General features: G+C 41.2%; 1 protein-coding gene across 2 annotated transcripts in view; it reads left to right on the top strand.

The window, feature by feature from the left end:
- Positions 1-848: 848 nt before the first annotated feature.
- The window catches only part of LOC311229139 (unconventional myosin-VI-like), a 167,791-nt gene continuing 148,945 nt past the window's right edge, over positions 849-19,694 (top strand). For both annotated transcript variants that reach the window (XM_084315167.1, XM_084315166.1), the window contains exon 1: positions 849-985. The gene's annotated coding sequence lies outside the window, so the exon portion shown is untranslated. The remainder of the gene's footprint in view (positions 986-19,694) is intronic.

The raw sequence follows: 19,694 nt of genomic DNA, 5'->3' as shown, positions 1-19,694 counted from the left end.
ACCAGTGTATTTCACAATATTTCCCTAATGCATGTGGTGCAGGGTAGCACACAAATGTACCTGAAAGGTTTGATGCATGACAACGCTGTGATCAAAGGTAAATGAGGGACATAATTGTTTACCATTATCTGAATAGAAAGGGCAAATGTGGCTGTAATGAAATGCACTTAACCTCTCCCTATCAGCTTTCAGTCTTGTATTGAATGACTTCTTAGAAATTGAAGGGGGGGCTTAATTAGTTTTATGTTACTGATCACTAAAACATTCATGATTCTTGAATTATGTTTTCGTTATATGCCACATTTGGAAGCTCAATGATTTTTTGGCTAAGTAGTGCAACTTTCCCCATACCAAATCTAAAGCAATTGCACATCTAAAATATGACTTATGAATGTTATTGCTCTCCACACTGCAACATATTTGATGATGTAATGTATATTAGCAATTATGCGAATAATGACGCAGTATTTTATCATGCATTTGTCTATTTTACAGCGCACTGTTTCATCCCAGTTGGAATTCTTACTCTGGTTGAGGGCAATATTACTTTCTTCTGTCGCCTCAAATTGGCGCCCCTAATAAAAGTTTCAGTTCACAGCAGATAATAACACCAACATTCAAACCAGAATAGAATTATGAGAAATGCAATTTAAAAAATATACAAACACAAACAAAGGTCTTCTATTACATAAACGTAACTAGCCTAAACACTTTGTAAGTATATTTCAAAATATTGTTCAGTGGTGGCCTAATCATGGCAAGAGCGCCCCCACGGGGGAGTAGACGCTACACAGTTTACATAGCATGTGACGTCACGACCAATTCCCTGGACTTCTGTGGGAGTCGGAGGCTGCAGGAAGGGGATCTGGCCCTCTCTCTCTCTCGAGCTTGGAAGTTGGGAGCTTGGATCATCTGAACCTCGCGGAAACTGGCACCTCCATAATTAGAAACCAGTCCGGAGCATACACGTTGACGGACAAAAGAGGTAGGTAAAACGCCTTTTCCTGAACGCACAGGGAATTTACCGCAACCTAGAGCTATGGGTTCGAAGGTGATATTAGCAGGCTGGCTACAATGCATGCACCGCAGCAGAGAGAGAGAGCCTGTCAAAACACAGGAAGCGTTTGCCATCACATTTGAGGTATCCTTCCCTTGGGGGAAAACGTCAACAAAGCACTCGGTAGTGTGTGGGATGCTTACCAGGTGGTGCACAAAACATGCTCCCCTTCAGTGAATAGTAGATGTTTTTCAACAAATTCTACACACACTGGTTGGAAATGCAATTTTGACAGACGCAGCAGTTGGTGGAATTACACAGTTACAGAGTCACACTTAGTAGGCTGCAAAAGAATGGATGCACTGATGCATACAACAGATGATCCAAAGGATGCTATTAAGTCGGCGTTAAATAACAATCTAATAATATGTGCGATTCAAAATACAACGACAATTCGGCCTCGATCAAAATGCTGCCCTGTCAGGGATGAATGGGCATGTTTTGCATAAAACACAAAAGGGGTGGTCTCAGCTATTGCTACCGAGGCCTGAATGTGTGCAACATACTGTGCTGTGATTCTGTGTGCAGCTAACGTTAGCTACTCTAGCTAACACATTCCTGTCATCTGAACATGGTTCTGTGTTGCATGGTTATATAATGGCTGTGTGTGGGTGCTTATTGTCCCACTGTTGGGGCGACCTCTGCTATAGTTGGATGCCTTTAAGGATATTTGCAACTGGAAGGGGACTTGTGTCCATTTTTCCTCTGTCCAAGAACTTTGACCTTTGGTCATTCATTTTCATAACCGTGTTTTATGAGTGAATACTGGACACACACAGTAAAGTGTGCTCACTGTGGCAATGAACTTATCCCGAGGTGACGTCCTGCTGCTGCTATTAAACGTCCAGGGGCCAAAGTCCTTTGAGGAAACAATTTTAACCATCAGCAATTAACATAATTATCCAGAGAAGCTGTTAGTTTAGCTTTTTTAGAAAACTTGTTATTGCTGTCTGTGTTGAATACTGTCTGTTGTACCCCTCCTTGATACCTCTGCTAGGTTTTCTGGTTAGGATTCTTCAGTGATGTGAATCCCTCGGTAGTTGCGGAAGATCATCGATATCCCGTAGCAATAAAAGTGAACTTGTGTCACGTGAAGGCTTTAGTTCAGTCAGGCTGTAAACCGACTATGGACTTCTTGTTGGGTGGTTAAATCTATAAAATCTAGGCCCAACCCATCCTTTTCATATGACTACACTTGGTTGGAAGTTGAACACCGTTGTATCAGGCCCTTATCTCCCTGGCATTTAACACACCCACATGAGAAGGAGCGGACACAATTTTAATAGCACAATTAACTCTTTAGGCCGGCAGCCAAAACAACAGTAGAATGTGACTTTGCCACAGGGCCCACGATGATGGAATAATGGAGCATACAGTATATCCTGTTACTGCGACTATGATACTTAGGTGGGGTGAGGGGGGGGGCATTGACTCTCCTATGTGCCTTTTGTAATTAGTGGAATGTGAGCTGAATTAGTCATGCCCCACTGAGCGGACTAAAGTGTCTGTTGTTCGCTGTGAGTGAAGAGTGTCAACTTACACCGTCTGTGTTGCCCGACCCTGCGCTCCAGGTGTTCTGGTCTCCTCCACTGGCTACATAATGGTCAAACCACCTCGAGCTCACTTTTATTATCCTGTGATCCTGTCATATCCATGTTTTTTTGTGTGTAGCAGTTTGGTACAGACATCTCTCATCTTCTATACCTCCTTGGACTACTGGAGTATTGTCTCAACATCTTGTTGCTATGACACACACAGTGACGGGGAGACTGAGCCCCTGTAGGTTGTAGGCTATAGAAGGGACTTACTCCTAGGACTAGCCTGACACTTCGGACCCATGGAACGCTCTGTGGCCCTGACGTGTCGGGCTATCCTAGGACCAGAGGTACAGTTTCTTTTTTTTTATCTACTTTTTCAATTTTTTCTCCCATCCCAATTTCGTATCGTCCAATTCTACCCTCCCCTGTCTCGAACGTTGTTAGGCCATGCCTCCCACAAGCCGGCTGCAATGTGGACTAAGCCTTACATCACGTGTCCCCTCCGGTACTCGAGGAAGCAGCAGTCGCATTTTTTCACCTGCACAGCGCGATCTCTCGGTGTCGGGGGTCTGCGTTTGGAGGGCACGCCGCCCCCGTCGCTTCCTGATTCCGCTGCGCAGGCGCACCAACCGACCTGTAGGAGTCGCTGTCCACAACGTCCGATCCCCACCCATCAGCTTCCCACCCCCTAATACTGCCAATTGTATTGGTATGAACGACCAGCCAAGCTGATAGCAATGCGGAGAGCTGGGCTCGAACCCAGCGTCTCCTGCATTGGTGGTGAGCGCCTTGCCCACTGCACCACCTAGCCGCCCCAGAGCTACAGTTTCTAGATGTTAGTTTACTCTTAGAGTTACTGTGTATCTTCTTTTGGCTCAACCATTGACCCCCCCCCCCATTGTGGCTGTGACAATCCCATTACGTAATTCTTGCCTCTGGCCATTTAGCCTTGCTACCTGCATGTAAAATATGCAAATAAACCCAACCCATCGTTATGGCAGCAAGTACTAGTGCAGGGGTAGGCAACCCTAGGCACGCGTGGGGGCATTTGCATAGGCACAGGGGGCAGCAGATTTTTTAATTTTTTTAAATTTTTTATAAATATTAGTGAAATATTTTGCACTGTTGTCGCATTTATCTTGTTGAAATCCTCCCACAGGTTCTTTTTACTACCACATATTTAATTGAGACCCTTTATTTGTTTATTATTTCAATTTAGCTGGAAATACATTGCTACATCATTCAGTAACATTTGCAGATCCTTATAACAAAAACATTATTACAGTCATCGTTGTGACCAGTGGGATTAATCAACAAATTTTATTATTTATTTTTCTATTTCATTGAACATTGCACATGTTAAAAGCCATTTTTTTACTCAAAATGTGAGTATTACCAAGTCAACTTGTGTTCTTAAAACAATGACAATAAACATAGTTTTATTAGGTTGAAATAATGTGGTTGTGTACTTATTTTTCTGTTAACTTATTATGGATTGAAAACTGAAAACCTTAATGCACAGTAACTGAACTCAATATTTTTAAGTTCTGGTAACTTATTATTATTTTTTTTACAGTGTAGTCTTGCGATCAATCAAAACTTATTTACACGATATACCTCACATTCACCCTCCATTCACATCCTGGTGTTCTCCTGGTGTTCTCCATTAGGCCTGTAGGTGGAGCTATGACAGCACACGTACAGTACACACACCGATGGTGTGTGATGTGTCCAAAAATGAATGGGCAAATGTGAGTGAAATGGTCGCACTGTATGCAGCCGTTTGTCTGCATTGCACCCCCCCCCCCAACTCAGATTTAGGGTTGATACAACCATCATAATAATATTGTTAATAATAACAATAACAATAATGATGTAATAATGTAAAAATTATCATTAAAAATACATGATTATGAGAAAAAAAATTACGATGCATGGAATATTGTTGAGGCACACTAGTTACAACTATATTTCAAACAGGCACTCCATGTCAAAAAGGTTGCTGACCCCTGTACTAGTGTAACCTCGGTAACGTATAATAAAGCCTATAGCCAATCCCCACTCCCAGCGGATCACGTGTTTGTGACCTTTGGAACCCAAGGCCTCTTCCTGCTATGGAGTTAGGCTCGCCCAGTGTACACAGAAAGTGCCTCTGCTATTGCTGCCCTGAAGGAACTCTGTTTGCACTTTGCACATGTACGTAATGCGTGCAGCCCATTCTGCTGTGGCCGTCTGACGCTGAATAATACATGTATAGGTAATGTGTTGGGAGTTGCCCTGATTGAGGACCAGTCTAACAGGCTAGTTGTTTGTACAACAAAGTCAGATTTGATGCGTTGTTTCTATCTGAATATCGGCTAGAATAGATACCCAAAAAAAATCCTATAAAGTGAGTGAGTGAGAGTAGTGGGTCATGAAAACATTGACCCTGTATTTCACTATTTTGTTTTGCTGCCTGAAGCTTCAAGCTATTTGTCTGGCGAGAGAAAATGCTGTTGACTGGAGCATGAAGAAGTTATGTGCATGTAATGCATGAATGGATCTCCCCCTCTTTCTGTTGCATTGCTGTACCTTGGTTGTGTCCAGCCAGTTGCTCGTTATGTTGCTTTATTATCCAAAGGAAACTTTGACCCACCTTAAACCAGCTTTCCCTAAAGCATGCAGGAGAGTGATTAGAGTGCTGCCTTCTCCTGTCATAGACACAGTAACAGCCTATTCTAACAGAGAAGCCTGCTGTCCTGCATTCACTCGCAGGTTGAGCTCCTCTGTTCTGCTTTGACCCCATGGTTCAGGGTCTGCACATCAGGCCCCGCGTTGGCTGTGTTGGCCTGTTAATGGGGACCTCTGTTGTGTTGCCTCTTCTTTAATACCGTTCAACTCGTCAGCCAGCTAACTGGAGACAGCATTCAGATAAGCAGCTTAGGAGCCTCCAGACTTCTCTCCAGTGCCTCTTTGGGTCTAGTGATCTGCGAGACCACCTATGTTTCCCTGCAAGATACATTTAGCTCCAGTCTCTCAAAGTGTCTTTTTCCCTTTGGCTGAAGATGACGAAAACCTTTCGACTTTGGTCTCCGTTATCTTCTTTCCCTTCAGTGCCACGGACGACATATCTCGTTTTATTAGCCCCCCCACTGAGTGCCGCCGACGACAAATATTGTTTTATTGTTTTATTAGCGATCTGAAATCATATTTCATCAACCGAGTCTCCTGTTGGTACACCAGCTCCTACAGGAGCTCAGAATGGAAAAAAGCGCCCCCTATCGTCTATCCCTGTGTAAACAGGTCAGTCGCTTAGACTGACCTGGGATCTGTAGATATGTAGAGGCGGAGCCAGCTGGTACATAGCCATAATTTAAAACATAGATTAGGCGTTTTTAAGATAACATTGAAGTGGATGGTGGCATTCAACGGGGTAAATCAAGGTTAAGCAATGGCTCTGAAAGTGTTAAAGGTGCACCGGTACTGATACTAATACTGGTATCGGACATCAGGCTATAACAGAGATATCAGTCTATAACAGGGACATCAGTCTATAAGTCTATAACAGGGACATCAGTCTATAACAGGGACACCAGTCTATAACAGAGATCAGGCTATAACAGGGATATCATGCTATAACAGGAATATCAGTTCATAACAGGGATATCAGGTTATAACAGAAATCAGGCTATAACAGGGATATCAGCCTTATCAGGTCATAACAGGGATATGAGGCCATAACAGTCTAATTTATCATTATTGTCAAAATAAGCCCAAACTAATGGTCTAGGCCTAAATATATTCATGTCTCAGTAAAGGTTACAGTTTAGCACACACTGGAAAAACATTTGCTACCTCAACCCTAATCTCCTTGTGTCCTGTCTGTCTGTGGACCTGAAGCGGGGCGCTTCCTCTCTTTTCAAGTTTGACAGCTGCATGGGGGGGTCTTGTGTGTCAAGGCAACTCCATGGAATCATCTGGCACGGGGAACGGACAGAACACATCGGACACAGATTACGGAGCGCCTGAGAGAACAAGATTGTGCGGAAGAGGTTTCTCTCTGCAGCTCTCAAGGGACTGGCTATGGGGCCGTTTCTTCCTTTTTAGAAATGGGTTGTGTCATTTTAGAAATCAGGGTTGTGTGTGTAATTTTTAGAGCTGTACCGAATGCTTCGAAGCTTCAATCATAATGTTGACATTCGAATTCTAAATCAACATTCAAATTTCAAATGTTTTATTAAAAAAATTATTATTATTATTTAAAAAAAAAAATGTGTCTATTCAATGTGTTTAAACCAATGGGGGTTTTCTTCACAGTTGCAGTTAGAGATTAGGCTACACTAATATTATAATATAAAACGTCACCATCACTTTCTTTTTTAAACTTACATTTTTATTAACATTTATAGACAAACAACACTTACACACAAATGGATCCCATAACACAATATGCAAGAATGCAGTGAACATAAATGGTTACATGAATAGCATTGTTGGTTATATGTTTCCACTACAGTTGTTTTTCCAGGCACTTAATACAAAGACTGATTGACTGTATACCGCCCTTGAACAGGTATAGACAAATTTAATACCTACTCAAAAGGATTAGATACTGACTAAGGCAAATATGTATGGTATGGGTCCAGTGACCCTCCTTGAATTTCTTTCTTCTCTTATCCTTCGCCCTTTCTATTCCTTTTATACTAAATTTAGAGCCATATGAAATCCGCGTTCACGGAATCGCGGACGGAATCGCGGAATTAACCAATAAAAATGGAATCAACTGCAAAACGTGGAATATTGCAGAATTTGGCCTAATCTGGACTGAAATTTCGTTTTTGGGTGGAACGTTTGGTGTACACGCGAGTCCGGGGAGGCGGGGACGCTACAGCGTGTTACACACAACACAGCCGCGGTGCTCAAGCGTCTGGCTGCTTGTGTTAACATCGTCAAGAAGCTAAACTATTCCACAATAAGCCCTCAATTCAGAGCAGAACAGTATCCTAATGACTTTTATGCCTCCGGTGATAAGGTGTTTTGCTAATTCTGTCAACGTTCCGTTGACTGGACCCGCAAAAACACTTGCGACACTATTAGGACGTTTAGCTTCTAGCTAAATCTAGTGCACCCATCCATTTGTTTAATGCAAACGACTGCCCTTTATAAACTAAATACACTTAAATAGCTATGTAACGTTATAGGACTATCTATGGAAATGATAGCTTCTAGAAGTTCTAGCTAAATCTGGTGCACCCATCAATTTGTTTAATGCAAACGATTGTCATTATACACTGCCCTTTATAATCTAAATAAACTTAAATAGCTATGAAACGTTACATTACATAGGACTATAGATGGAAATGATAGCTTCTTGCTAAATCTAGTGCACCCATCCATTTGTTTAATGCAAACTATTGTCATTATACACTGCCCTTTATAATCTAAATAAACTTAAATAGCTATGAAACGTTACAGTACATAGGACTATAGATGGAAATGATAGCTTCTTGCTAAATCTGGTGCACTCATCCATTTGTTTAATGCAAACGTTTGCCATTATACACTGTCCTTTATAAACGAAATAAACTAAACTAAAGGTGCCTAAATTATGCATTACTATATTTCATCACAATATAATAGATATAGCTAGGTTACTGACATTGTCATTGTGATAATGTCAGTAGTAGCTAGCTGTATCTATTGTTTACACTTGAAATATGTATTTTTATTTTGTCACAATATTAATTGAAAAATATTGTGTAAAATTGAACTGTATTTCTGAGTTGAAGCACTTAAAAACATTAAATGGACTGTTATATCTTATTCAATTGTGGACATTTATTCATTCCCACTTATTAGACACTATTTCTGATGGTAAAATGAGCATAAAAGGCAAAATACAGAATTCTGAAATATTAAAACGGAAAAAATGGAATTTGGGAAAAAATTAAATGGAATTTGGAAAATAATAAAACGGATTTCATATGGCTCTAACTAAATTTCTCTTTGCCTTTTGATTCACCCATTTACAAACCACATCTTCCTTGATTATTAATACAACATTGTTAAACAGACATAAATAATAAAGTACAAAAAATGTAATACAATTGTAATACCCAAAAAAAAGAAAAATAAAATCAGAAAATACTAACTAAGTCAAAAGTGTGTGACATGGGTTCAGAGACCCTCCTTGAACCTCTTTCCTCCTTTACCCTTCTTCCTCTGTGATGTCGTTTTCGTTCCCCTTGTAATCCTCCCACTTTCCCCATCTTTCTCCAAATTTCTCTTCCTGTAACCTCAGCATGTGTGTTATCCTCTCCATATCCTGTATCTCCTCCACTATTCCTACCCATTGTGCTATTGTCGGTGGGTCTTCTTTGTACCACAGTCTTGTTATTGCTTTTTTTTTTCTTCAGATTAATCACTTTTGTTCAAATTGAAGATTTAGTTTAAAAATAATAATAATAAAAAAAAAAAAAAAATCTTAAAGGTGAACTATCTTATAAATGGTCTTTTTCAGTGTTTAGCATTGTTTCCTAGCTATGTGGACTTATATTAATATGATCTATGTCTCTAATTCTCATATTGGCGCATTCTTCCAATTCTCCTCTCACAATATTCACCCTCACTGAACTGAGTCATCTGAAAATGTGCTGATTTGTGATGTCAGAGAGACACCGCTGCATGATGATCATCAGGCGGGGCAGTGGTTTACCATTGTGGTTGGAGCCCAGGCTCAAAACGGCTTAAGATCTTGAGGTAGAAATTTTTTGTTTTTGAGGACTTGATTAGAAATACAAAACAATGAATTAAAAAAAATAAAAAATTACAGAGGTGTTCCATAAACTCACAGGAATTGTGTAAAAGTGCCCAAACAGTGAAAGAAATAGTAAAATAGTTCCCCTTTAAGTAATTTTTTTTATAAACATTCGAAGCTTCGTTCGAATACTTCAATCGAAGCTTGTTAGAATGTTAAAAAATGACATTCTGTACAGCCCTAGGGTTTTGTGTCATTTTAGAAATGGGTTTTGTGTTAAGGCAGCAGTTCCCAACCTGGGTGTCTCAAGATTATTTTGGTCTCAAAAGATATATACAAATACAAATCATCATGTTTTTAATCTTTGGTACAGATGTTTTATTTTCTTGTGAAATAAGGCTTATTTGAAGTCTAAAAGCCCTCCTCCAGTTATTAATCAAGTGAAGATAAAGATAAAGCAGCCTGAAAGAGGAAAGTAATGATCATTATTTGGTCCAAATTCACCAATCTGTCTATGGTTGACCATGTTGGGGGCTGATGAAAAGGCAATCCTCCGTTTTTAGGGGTCAAGCACCAGAAAGGGGACGAACCAACTAGAAGCGCTAGTGTAAAAGGGACAGACTTAAGAGGTCTGGAATGATTTTCTCCCAGAATAACTGATGTTTCCGTATTGGAAGACGGCCCAGACACTATCTTAAACAGAAAGTAATTGATACGCTCTCTGAAAGATCCAGTTTGTGTGATGTACAACTTTAAGTAGTCCACGAGAAATTTCTATTGACGTTAGACTTCGATTTGAGGAAGGATGACTCTCGTCAATCTTTAAGCTTTGTCACAGGAGTTGTGCCAGCTCAGCAGTTAGGCTTGGCATTCCAAAGCTTTAACCCTATCACTACCACACTACAGAAGGTTAACCTGTGCACTACCACACTATAGACTTGTCCCCGACTAAGGATTTGTATAGTCGACTTTGATTGGCCGAAATGTGCAGATAGTCGACTAGTAGTCGACTACCCCCCCCCCCCCCCCCGAATGTGGGGGATGGTTAATGTCTGAAGAAGTCGACTGAAGGCTTCTTGTCCTCTGCGAAAGCATGCAATTGGTCCACTGATGGATACATCTTGATAATAGTGTGTGAAATCCTCTTTCTGTGCCCGTTTTCTTAGGCAGTTAGCCTCGCTGGTATGTGTGCTATTAGCCACGCTTCTAGGCCTTGCTTTTGGAAAGAATAATTTTTTTTTGTATTCGACTAAGATGTTGGCAGTCGACTACGGCTCCTTTCGATCCATTAGTCGAGGTCAGCTCTACCACAGGTTAACCGTCTGTAGTGTAGTGTGGTAGTGAAAGGTTTACCTTCTGTGTAGTATGGTAGTGAAAGGGTTAATCTTCAAAGCCAAGTCCACTGTGTGCATGGGAGGGGTTCTGGTCTCGGTGTACTTGCTTTTAACTATGTGTACGGGTAGACAAGCGGCTGCATTGTGAACGGCAGTGTTCACATACTTGCCTGTGTATTTTGCGTGTACCTGGAGGGTTACAAAGTATCCACTAGGGGGCCGAACAGGGCAGAATCCTCCCTGGCCGGGACACATAAAATTATATAGAAGAAGAATATCTTCCTTGTGAACTATCCACTATCCAAATTTGCAACGTAAACGTAAAACATGGCAACACGAACGTGCAGAGGTTATGTTGAGATCACGGTCAGAAAAAGGTCTCGACCTGTTTTTGTGCAGCTTTCCATGTCAAGTTTTAGCGTCCACACTGCCCCCACTGTTGACACGTTTCATTGCATCCTTCGGATGCGTAGCGTTAATTTCTGAGGACCACAGGAAGGCAGAATACGCGGCTCCGCCCTCTTTACTGAGACCCTTACACGGTATTCTTCTCAGAAGCAGGGATGTGTTTTTGTCTGTGTGTTTGAACAAGTCTGTTTTTTTTTATTTTTTTATTTATTGATCTTTTTCCCCCTCCTTTTTCCTCCGATTTTCTCCCATCCCAATGTTAGTCGTTATGCCAATTCCCAATCCCCTTCCTGGTCGCTGCGCACTTACCCCCCACAGTCGGTCTGGGAGAGTGGAGGCTACCACGTGCTTCCTCCGACACACGTCCAGCCAATCAACCGCTTCTTTTCACCTGGCAGCGCGGATTCTCACAGAGGGCGTAGCGTGTGGAAGGATCACACTATCCCACTTAGATCCTATCCACGCTTAGCAGGCGCCCCGACCGAACTGTAGGAGTCGCTGTTTACAACGACCCGGACCCACCCCGCCAGCTTCTCCCACCCTCTAATACTGCCAATTGTATTAGTGTGAACGGCCAGCCAAGCTGGTGACAACCCCGGAGCTGTCAGCTGGATTCGAACAGGCGAATCCAGCCGCTCCGGGGTTGGTGACGAACGCAATCTCCGTTACGCCACCTGACCGCCCCTGAACAAGTCTGTTTCAATAGAAAGAAGCCACTTGCTAATCTGCTGATCTTTTTACACACCCAGTTCTGGCAAGGCTTTGCTGTGGGTGGGGTAGTCGTAGTAAGGTGGTGAAAGAGTGCTTCTGGAAGTTCTGGGTAGTATATTTATCACACAAAAGGTAAAACGACAGATGCATTTATAGCCATCAGGATTCAGGACCATGACTTTTAAGATACTTTAGTTGTAAGCTGAGCTGAAACACTGTTTCCTTGTGTGGTGCGTCCAGTGTAACTGACTGGGAGGGAGGTCATCTCAGACTGGATTAATTGGTACGAGGACCGCTGTGAGTCCACCTGGAGTCCATGTCAGTTAGTGTTGGCGCTAGTGTGCAGCAGACGAAACCCTACTGTTGTTTTGACAAACGGCACTAGTAGCTTGAACCTTGAAGAACTTGAGAATCCTGAAAGCAGTATGTAGTTTAAGCTTGTCTGAGACGCCTAACATTACTAAATTCATGAATGACGGCCAGATTACCCGACCAGACAGGTTCTCTAAGTAAAAGCTGTAATGATTTGGGGAAAGTTAATGAGCCCATAATGATTTAGGGAAAGTCAACATCCTTAGAAGTAATCATGCGGAAAAATTGCATGCTCAGTTTTGGGTAGTGCTCTCTCAATCTCCACCCCAGTTTTCCATTTTGCAGGCTTAGTAACTGCCAGACTAATAGGCAGGAAGAAGCAGGGAGCTTGTTAGCGTAGACTAGAGCAGTACATCTCCAATCTTCTAGGGCTGTCTTAAATGCTTCGAAGCTTCGAAGCTTCGTTCGATGGCACAAGCTTCGAACATAACGTGTGTGTGTGTGTGTGTGTGTGTGTGTGTGTGCGCGCGTGCGCGTGCGTGCGTGCGTGCGAGGCCATTGGGTGGGGCCGGGGGACAAATACACTGGAGGAAAGTAATCCAGCTCAGCACTGCCCAAATTATATCATCACTATTGCCTGTTTGAAGGATATCATCATCAAACACATATACACCACCTACACGCCTATTCTCAGTCCTTGCCCCACAATGGTGGAATGAACTACCCACCCCAGTTAGGACAGCCGAATCCCGTCCAATCTTTCGCCGTCGACTAAAGACGCACTTCTTCAACCATTATCTGAACATTTTTATTTTATTTTTTAATTTTTTTTTAACCCTAACTAACCTTACTGTCATGCACTTGTCCTAATAAACAAACCTACACTGTAACACGCAACACTTTGATGAATATTGTTACTCAGCTGATAGAGTTGTATCCTTCCTGATGACCTGTCGTACAGAACTTGTAAGTCGCTTTGGATAAAAGCGTCAGCTAAATGACTAAATGTAAATGTAAATGCCTTGTAGAATTCCACACATAAGAAAGAAAGATACTGGGATGAATAAACAAAATAGGAAATAAAATGTAGAAATGCATGCAACACATAAATAAATATGAATCTCCATATATGAAATAGAACATTTAGATAAGGTGCTAGTACTACTGAGATGTTTTGGTGAGTTCTTTGTTTTTTTGTGGAAGTAGCCCTTCTTAATCAAAATCTTACTTCATTCATCTTAAACATTCTTGATTTGGGGGATTGGTAGTTCCCATGAAATCTGAAGTTGTTCAAACGACAACAGCGATCCACCTTGAATTAAATCACACAGCCGAGTGAAACCTTGTTGGCTGCGTCACAGTCACGAAAGGGGCTACTTAATTCATTAATCCAATCCACTTTATTTATAGAGCACATTTAAAAACAACAAAGTTTACCAAAGTGCTGTACAAGTCCCACAACATAAGATTAAGAAAAATAAAAATAAAAAAATCGAAGCTTTGAATTAAAATCGAAGCTCGGCCCCGAAGCTTCGATTGCCAAAAAAAGCTTCGAAGGTCAGCCCAGCCCTACAATCTTCTTTTTAACTGGGAATCGATACTGGTACCTTTTTTCTGTACTTTACTCTCTCTGTAAAACTAAACTAAGTCTAAACTTCTTAATTTCAACATTGTTATCACAACAACACAACCTAAAACCCCTCCCTCTCCCAAACCGTTCCTACAACCATTGGGATGAGATGGGATGCGAGCGTGGGCGCACACACACACGTTTTTATAGTGTAACATTTGACTACTTAAAATCATTGTACCTAGGGCACCCAAGTGGCGACCCATGTAATGTTCTACCTCTCTCTCTCTCTCTACCGTACTGCCCGGTAGTAAACAAATAAAAATCTACCAAAAACATAATAAAAAAAAATAATAATAAATAATTGTACCTAGAGAGAGAGAGAGACGGGCTCAGCCCCACCTCCCTTCCCTCACTATCGGAACTCCGCTGTTTTCTAGCTGTGAGTGGGCATACAGGAATGGCGAGGATGTAAAGCATGTTAGACGCATTGGAGTTTTCACTGCACATAATAATAATAATAATAATAATAATAATAATAATAATAATAATAATAATAATAATAATAATAATAATAATAATAATAATAATGCAGGACCTGTTCAGAGGTCTTTAATTGGCATGCAATTATCCTCAATGTCTAGCGGTTAGCACACACGGTTAGCACACACACACACCAGAACACACACGCATGCATCTTCTCTTGTAGGATCGCCGATGCGATTCATCTCTGCGATTAACCCATCCCGTCGTCCTTCCCCCCCAAGGGCAGCCGGGAGCAGACAGGCGTCGGCGAGGGCCGCGCCAGGGGACCAATCCAAGTGCTCCTGCCCGTCTTCGTCAAGGACGCCACAGCGTTAGCGATCTGTTGTTGTTAGTGATGCACGATATATCGGCCGCCAATATAATATCGGCCGATATGGCCGTTTTTTTACACATCGGTCCGATATCAAGATATAATTTTTTTTTTTTTTATCTTTTTTTCTTTTTGATCTTGGTGTTTTATTTGCCGGCCATCCACGGTGCAGGTGACATTAGTTTACAAAAAGTGACAATCGAAATAACAAAAAAATACACTATACTACCTGGAATATCAAATGAGTTCCACAATAACTTCATTTGATAAACAGACAAACAAAACTCCTACGGCACTTCCCTAAGTTACCTTCATTGTAACAGAGCAGGGCAAGCCCGACACAAAACAAACAAAACACTTACGGCGCTTCCCTAAGTTACCTTCATTGTAACAGAGCAGGGCAAGAACCCAGAACCTTGGGCACGCAGCCCTCATGACACCTGCACTCCTCCCCCTCCACAGGTGCCACACATAATTAATTAACAAGACTAAACAGGTGCTACACATCAATTGAATTACCGTTTCCTATACACACATTATCTAAAAACAACCTCCAACACCAAATACCCTCACAACCCAATAAATAAATACATATACACTAGGGCTGACCTTCGAATTTCTTTTGGCAATCTTTAATTTAATTATTTTTTTATATAATTTTCTTTTATATAGTTTTTTATTTATTTTTATTTTTTTATCTTATGTTGTGGGACTTGTACAGCACTTTGGTAAACTTTGTTGTTTTTAAATGTGCTCTATAAATAAAGTGGATTGGATTAATGAATTAAGTAGCCCCTTTCGTGACTGTGACGCAGCCAGCACAGTGTGACTAAGGTCGCTTTCACACAGGGGCTGTTTGGTCCGGACTTTCGGACCAGAATTCGATAGTCCGGTTTTTCGGGTCTGTGTGAATGCGCGTCGAACTCGGTCCGCGGACCAAACAGGCGAACTCTAGTCCGCCTGAAAACGTAGGTCTCGGTTCGGCTTCAGTGGACCAAACGCGAACCAAATATAGGAAGTGATTATTATTACTACTGCTCGCAGCACTCACTGCAAAACAAGCACACTGCATCTAATCTCTCTATCTATCTATCTATCCATCCATCCATCCATCCATCCATCCATCTATCTATCTATCTATCTATCTATCTATCTATCTATCTATCTATCTATCTATCTATCTATCTATCTATCTATCTATCTATCTATCTATCTATCTATCTATCTATCTATCTATCTATCTATCTATCTATCTATCTATCTATCTATCTATCTATCTATCTATCTATCTATCTATCTATCTATCTATCTATCTATCTATCTATCTATCTATCTATCTATCTATCTATCTATCTATCTATCTATCTATCTATTTATCTATCTATATATCTAACTGTGCATCTTGGGAAGAAGGAAGAAACACGTGGCTTATTATTATTACCGAGGCGCACGGCATTAATAATGGATCAATGCCACGTCAATACTATTATTATTATTATATTATTATTATTGGTCTACAAGTTGTTTAGCGAGAGGATGGTGGTAATGTGCTTCAATAGAACAATGGATCAATGCCATGTCAAAACTCGCTCCGCTGATCTGGAGGACTCGCAGACAGCACACACAGACACACACGCGCGCGCGCACACACAGGCTTGCAGCCACACACACATTTCCACTGTCCAATAGACAAGCGCCCTTTTCGACCGCGTGACATTGTTCAGAAGGTCTCGGTCCGCTGACAGATTTCTCTATGTGAACGCAGACGAACCAAATAAAGAATGCAACAATGTTGCAACTTCACCCCCAGAACCGCACCGAGTCCTCAAACTATATGTGAAAGCGACCTATTCAAGGTGGATCGCTGTTGTCGTTTGAACAACTTCAGATTTCATGGGAACTACCAATCCCCCAAATCAAGAATGTTTAAGATGAATGAAGTAAGATTTTGATTATTTGAAATATGGCCTGTGTAGACTAAACTATGCACAGAATTATGTCAGTCTACAAGGTCCGGATTCTACATGGTCCGGCAATGTAGACCTTGTAGACTCCACTACAGACCAATTATCAGTGAATGTTCATGCATTTTTAAGAAGGGCTACTTCCACAAAAAAACAAAGAACTCACCAAAACATCTCAGTAGCACCTTATCTAAATGTTCTATTTCATATATGGAGATTCATATTTATTTATGTATTTCATGCATTTCTACATTTTATTTCCTATTTTGTTTATTCATCCCAGTATCTTTCTTTCTTATGTGTGGAATTCTACAAGACATTTACATTTAGTCATTTAGCTGACGCTTTTATCCAAAGCGACTTACAAGTTCTGTACGACAGGTCATCAGGAAGGATACAACTCTATCAGCTGAGTAACAATATTCATCAAAGTGTTGCGTGTTACAGTGTAGGTTAGTTTATTAGGACAAGTGCATGACAGTAAGGTTAGTTAGGGTTAGATTTTTTATTTTATTTTTTAAATTTTATTTCAGATAATGGTTGAAGTGCGTCTTTAGTCGACGGCGAAAGATTGGATGGGATTCGGCTGTCCTAACTGGGGTGGGTAGTTAATTCCACCATTGTGGGGCAAGGACTGAGAATAGGCGTGTAGGTGGTGTATATGTGTTTGAGGATGATATCCTTCAAACAGGCAATAGTGATGATGTAATTTGGGCAGTGCTGAGCTGGGTTACTTTCCTCCAGTGTATTTGTCCCCCGGCCCCACCCAATGGCCCCATGCACACACACACACACACACACACACACACACACACACACACACACACACACACACACCGAAGTAAAAATAAAATAAAAAAATTGAAAAAAAAGTTTGAAAAAAAATGTATTTTTTTTTTTACTTCGATTCTTTTTTGTTTGTTCGAAGCTTGTGCCATCGAACGAAGCTTCGAAGTATTTAAGACAGCCCTACACAACACAATAAATAAATATATGTATGAATGAATGAATGTATGTATGTATAAATGCATGTATTCTTAGATTAATGGATATGTATGCATGTTTGATTATGTATGAATGTATATGATGAGTGAATGTTGTGTGTATGTGTGCGTGCGTGCGTGCTGCCCCGGCGTCAGTGATGGACCCACTCTGTCACACCCATCCTGTCATCCTTCCCAGCAAGGGCAGCTTGGAGAAGACATGGGCTGTAGCGTGGGGCCGCGCCCGCCGCCCGGGGACAAATCCAAGTGCTCTTGTCCGTCTTCGTCAGGGACGTGACGGCATTAGCGATCTGTTCTGCATGTTTTTCCATTGGCTTTATCTCTTTTTCTGGAGGGGAAACCCTTGCGAGCACGGGGAGAACATGCAAACTCTGCACAGAAAGAATCTAACCCAGGACCTTCTTACTGTGACCACTGCACCACCGTACCATGCATAACGTTGAGCCACAGTGCTAATATTTACTCTCATAGTCACTTCAGCAACAGGTAATTTCCATACTTGGGAACAGACACGAGGCAGAACGAGTTATCCAACACGCCCATCCTAGGTCTACACAGAGGGGTGGATCTCCAGAGCAAAGTGACCAGATTGCCCACAACTCTTTGATTTGTACCGGAATGAGAAATAAAAAGGTTCTTCAGACACCCCTCCTTATGAGAGCCATCCCTATTATTAACAAATAATTGATAATATACAAGTATGTATTCCTTATGCTTTCAGTTTGTTTTTGAAGCAAGAGTGTTTGTGGTGTCATTTTCACAATATTCGTCTCCCTTCCTGGAGTCTGTACTGTTCTGTGGATATAAGATACGATATTCCTTTATTGATCCCCTTGGGGAAATTCAGGCATCATAGCAGCATGGGGGAGGGGGGAGGGAAGGTACAGGTAGCGCCTTGGGTATGTGAAAGGCGCTATATAAATCCAAGCCATTATTATTATTGGTAGAAGACATGGTACAGGTCACATAATTATAGTACAGTGAAGAAGTAAAAATAAAAATAGAATAAAAAGGCAGTGTAAACAATATAATTAACTCTGGACATGTGCATATGGGCAACAAGGTGCGAGATGAGGTTATGTATGCCCTCTCAGTTATATTTGCCCTACAATAAATAGTTACAATATATAATCAAAAAATCTAAATAGAATCTTAATATATAATCAAAAAGAAAACAAAATGCTAAATATATGCGATAGATATGTGTAGCCTGTGTTGATGATGATGAGCAGAAGTGTTAACTCATGGATGATCGCTGTGTGTAGCCTATGTTGTATGGATGTTGTCTGGTAACGTTAGATAGATTTATATTGTCATGTTGAGCGAGAGAGAGATAATTACAATGTTAAATGGGAAGAGTGCTTCATGGCATACCACTCAGGGCCCCAGACTAACCTTTTACATTGGTTGCACCAGTGCACCTAACTTTTTCATTTAGGTGCACCAGCACATAATTTAGGTGCACCCAAAAATGTCCACTGCGCCTTTTGCCGCTGCAATAATACATTTTAAGCGTTACCTTTACCATTACCTTTTTTTTCAGTTTCCATACACATTAGTAATTTCTTAACACATTGTGCGCCAAGAACGGCGTAAATCGTTATTGCCCGCCATGCGTTGAACGCCAACAACGGCGTATCACGTGTTTGGGATCAATATTTAATTTTTTCGCCATGGCATTCATAATTCATCCAGCCTCCCTCCGGATCGCAGCCAGACCCTGTTCTGATATTGCAACACCTCAATACCGCCGCCTGGTGGATGGTCGGGCGAGTTACACTCACGCCAAACCGGAAGTGGGGATCGGTGCATTGAGGAAATTCCTCCGTCAGAGATATATTGTGGCGTGGATCAATATACACACTCGAGTGCATTTGGATCGCTTTCGAAACGCAATAATCGATGATATGATTTCGGCGTTTATTGCGTCATACAAACCGGAAATGGATCTAGCAGATCGACGTCAAATAATTGGGATATTTTTCCTCCAGTCTCATCGGCGAACGGTAAGAGGAAAATAACGTTACTTTCAGCTTGATTGTCCATTTCTTTGTTTGCATCAGTCTGATCAATATATCAACCCATACTAAATAAAGCTGTTACTGACGATCAAGGAATTATAAACGACCCCCCCCCTTTCCTTCATGCATGATGAAGCATAATGTATACCGATCATATACATTTGAATTTTTTAATATAGCCAA

This window comes from Notolepis coatsorum (genome assembly GCF_963971535.1).
Source record: "Notolepis coatsorum genome assembly, chromosome: 5".
Lineage (NCBI taxonomy): Eukaryota > Metazoa > Chordata > Actinopteri > Aulopiformes > Paralepididae > Notolepis > Notolepis coatsorum.
Note: the sequence above shows the minus strand (reverse complement) of the source record. Positions and strands in the feature narration are given on the sequence as shown.